The sequence below is a fragment of the Cyprinodon tularosa genome, unplaced genomic scaffold, assembly GCF_016077235.1.
Source record: "Cyprinodon tularosa strain WSP-4 unplaced genomic scaffold, ASM1607723v1 ctg30, whole genome shotgun sequence".
Taxonomy (NCBI): Eukaryota; Metazoa; Chordata; class Actinopteri; order Cyprinodontiformes; family Cyprinodontidae; genus Cyprinodon; species Cyprinodon tularosa.
The window spans coordinates 105749-110252 of NW_024039008.1; positions in this window are offsets into that span (position 1 = coordinate 105749).

Here is a 4504-nt window from a genome sequence, read left to right on the forward strand (position 1 = left end):
TTAATTTACTTACTGATATAGAGTGCTGCATAGTTTTGAAACTATCAGAACCAAAAAGGTGACCTAAAAAACCCCACAAAATCATGTTTTAGATGTATCATGGTAATCCTATTGAGAATCAATGAAGCCTTGGTCATTTATTCTTTTGATGATCAAAGCTTTAATCAAAAGGGTCAAATCACTTTTTTGTGTAAAAAAGTGCAGAATTTAGTATTGGTCACAATGTTTGGGTAGATCAGTATATTATTTAAATATACTATTTAAATATTTAAATTTAAATATACTATATATATTTATTTCTGCAGAAGTTGTATCCTTTTCTATAGACCTGTCTGACCTAATGATTTGAAATGATGAATGAATCATTTGTATTTTTTAAACAATACTTCATTTTTATTTGATTTTTAGCATTCTGTCCACAAAGATATTGTGATATCAAATATACACCGACCCTGAAGGATTCCAGAACGGAGCATTTTAAAATACATAAATTAATAAAGTAAATGACTATGGCAGCATTACAGTAGTACATTAAATATTGGTGCAATTGCTATATAATCATTGTTGTTCCTTACTATGGAGGAATATATTTTGAGGAATTAACTTTTTAGAAAAATCTATCTAGATCAGTATCACAGTGCCTTAGACACATTACATGAAGTAATTATTTTTTAAATGTATCTAACATTCGTATCCTATAAAAGCACTTATTATACTTTGGTTTCATATTCAAAGAAAACAGTGCTCATTCATAATTCAATGAGCACTGTTGTGCTCTTTTGCCAGACAATGCTGGTCTTTTGATATCTGTAGCGTGGAGAAATATTTTGAGGAACTCTTTATCTGTCGACAATATAATGTGGTCTTCAAGACCAAATTTAATCAAAATTTATTTTGAGGGGGCACGTGAGTGTGTGTGGAAATTATTACATTTTACTGTAGATCACTCTTTTAATTAAGAAACAATGCCACTAGTCTTGGCTGAAAAATTGTTTCCAGCATGCACATATGGTTATGACACAATGGGAAAATTACTATAATGCTGTAAGAGCACTTGTTTTTTGGTTAAAATGTAATAGAAAATCACTTAAGGATTCTCAAGGCCAAAACCATTTACCCTAAGCTATAGGGCAGCTTTCATACTTCAATCACTGCTTCAGTAAATGGGCAATCATCATACAATACCCACAGCATGCCGATGATCATTGCAGAGCTATTGTATTTCTGTTGGACACTGCAATCAGAACACTCTTGCTGAGGCCATTCAAAAGAGATAAAGCAGGACAGGCCGATAGATAATTTAGTAAATGAAGACATTGCTGGCAATGCAGTGTTGGTTGGGTAGGAAGTTCTTTCCTTTTTAAAAATTATCTTACTCATTAACACCTAGTTGAACTTGTATTTAGGGTCAAAGCTAACCAAGAAAATATACTGTACATACAGTATATATTTTTTCTCATTTCTTTATGTCACACCTCCAAATAAATGTTTTATATATTTTTTCCATTTTATTAGTCTTTGTTAATCATTTTACCCAACTTTTTCCCTTATATAAAATAAGATCATTATTTTTTCAGCACTTTGTTGCCACTCCATCTTTTCCTACTTCTGTTTGAAGATGTATAAATACATATGAACAAACCATAACTCTTTATGGCTTACAGTTAGTATATAATGCATAGTAATCTTATAACAATATTTTGATAACTGCGAAATATGGTTAGGCTATTGAAAATTACTATATATAAAGTATCACCTTAGCATTGACAAACTGATGCATGTCTGGAAGGAGAGGGTCTTAGGTCAAATAGGGCCATACTTTGACTGTGAATTGTTCTGTTCCATTTTTGGCTCTTTCAGGAATGTAAACAGAAAAGACAAAAAAAAAATAGTAAAGTGATAAAGTGACCAGTACCCAGTTTGATAAGTTAACATTAGGAATTGTAAAAGTGTAAATTGTCCGCTTTTAGTATTCTTATATTGCACTCATAAAGGCAAGGCAAGCTTATTAATACTGCCCTTTTCAGTGGAAAGACAATTTAAAGTGCTATATATCATAATATTCATAATATTGATCATAATATTCTTTTAGAAAGACTTGAATATTTTGTAGGAATTAAAGGAACAGCACTAGACTGGCTTTAATCTTATCTATCTGATCGATTTCAGTTTGTCCACGTTAATGACAAATCTTCCTCATGCTCAAGGATTACCTGTGGAGTACCACAGGTGATGCAGTTGTCACAGATAACTTCCTAGTTGCCAAGATCAATGAAGCCGCGAGTTTAGACTGGGAGAGACAGCAAGTTTTCAGGAAGATCAGTGAGGAACAAAGAATAAGAAAAATAAGAGAAGAACCACAATCACAACAGGAAGCAGAGATTGGTGCAGTGGATGGGAGTGAACACACTATCTCTGTATCTCCAAAGGTGAGGACACAATCTAGAATCAATCGCAGGAAATCAGAACTTCTTGACATCACAAATCAACTGAAAGTTTATATAGTGGAAATTATAGGAGTTATTCATGAGTCACAAAGATATTCTCCACAGAGCAATCTAAACTGAAAATGGGGCTGTAGGAACTGTCAAGAGTGCAATCAGGAAGGACAGTGTGCCCATTGTTTTAAATGTGGGCAGGGTGGTCACTCATCAAGAGGTTGTTAGGCCTAAATGAGACCCATGGTCCAAATTGAATAAGTAAATGTGTAAGCCAGTAGGGTAAAAGCACTCCCACCACCACTGCTTCCTAAATGTAACAAAGCATCCAGCAAAAAAAATATTATGAACTCATAACAGACAGCATCCATTATCTTAAAAACAAAGCAGCAGGAAAGTCGACAGTAGCAGTTACTGTAATGTCAATCTACTGTCACCAAGACAAATGCAAATACAAATATAAATAAACTGCTGAATCTAATCTGTAAGAAACACATGGCTTTTTTGCAGGTTTGATGGGTTACAGACAAGGGCAGTTTGGGAAACACGATCACAAGTCTACCATCTCCAGAAGTTTGTGATGACTCGGCCATTATAGGCTGTGTTTCTGAGGGGAACGAGCTGGAGTATCGATCAGTCATCATGAACTTTGTGGACTGGTGTGAGGAAAAACCACCTGTGTCTTAACACCAGTAAGACCAAGGAGATGGTGATCGACTTCAAGAGAAAATCCCCACCTCACTGTCCCCGTAAATATCCAGGGGCAGGACATAGAAACTGTGGAAGTTTCAAATACCTGGATGTTCACATCAATAATAAGCTTGTGCAATATCTAATGTGCAACTACAATTTACACGCTGTGCAGTAACCTGTTTTTTACATTTGATACCCAGTGCATTAGCTATATATATATATATATATATATATATATATATATATATATATATATATATATATATATATATATATATATATATATATATACTGTGTTCGGTATATATATATATACTGAACACTTTGAAAACACATCAGATCTCAATGGGGAAAAAATTCTGCTGGGTGATTTGTTAGGAACAAAAAGATGCCACATGATTTGATGGAAATAAAAATGTTTAACCTACAGAGGGCTGAATTCAAAGACACCCCAAAAATTAGAGTGAAAAAATTATGCGCCAGGCTAGTCCATTTTGGTGAAATTTCATTGCAGCAACTCTCGCCACATGAGGACAGGTATTGTTGTGCACCAGAAGGGAACCCAGGACCCAATGAACCAGCATTGGGTCTGACAATGGGTGCAAGGATTTCATTCTGATACCTAATGGCAGTCAGGGTGCCGTTGTCTAGCCTGTACAGGTCTGTGCGTCCCTCCATGGATATGCCTCGCCAGACCATCACTGAACCACCACCAAACCGGTCATGCTGAACGATGTTACAGGCAGCATAACGTTCTCCACGGCTCCTCCAGACCCTTTCACGTCTCTCACATGTACTCAGGGTGAACATGCTCTCATCTGTGAAAAGCACAGGGCGCCGGTGGCAGATTGCCAATTCCGGTGTTCTGTGGCAAATGCCAATCGAGCTCCACAGTGCCGAACAGTGAGCACAGGGCTCACTAGAGGACGTTGGGCCCTCAAGCCACCCTCGTGAAGTCTGTTTCTGATTGTTTGGTCAGAAAAATTCACAACAGTGGCCAGCTGGAGGTCATTTTGTAGGGCTCTGGAAATGCTCCTCCTTACACAAAGGAGCAGATACCAGTCCTGCTGATGGGTTGTAGACCTTCTATGGCCCTGTCCAGCTCTCCTGGAGTAACTGCCTGTCTCCAGGAATCTCCTCCATGCTCTTGAGATTGTGCTGGGAGACACAGCAAACCTTCTGGCAATGGCACATATTTATATGCCATCCTGGAGGAGTTTAACTGCCTGTGCAACCTCTGTAAGGTCCAGGTAGCGTCTCATGCTAACAGTAGTGACAGCGACCCTAGCCAAATGAAAAACTGGTGAAAAAGTCTGAAAAGATGAGGAGGGGAAAAAATATCAGTGGCCTCTACCTGTAAAACCATTCCTGTT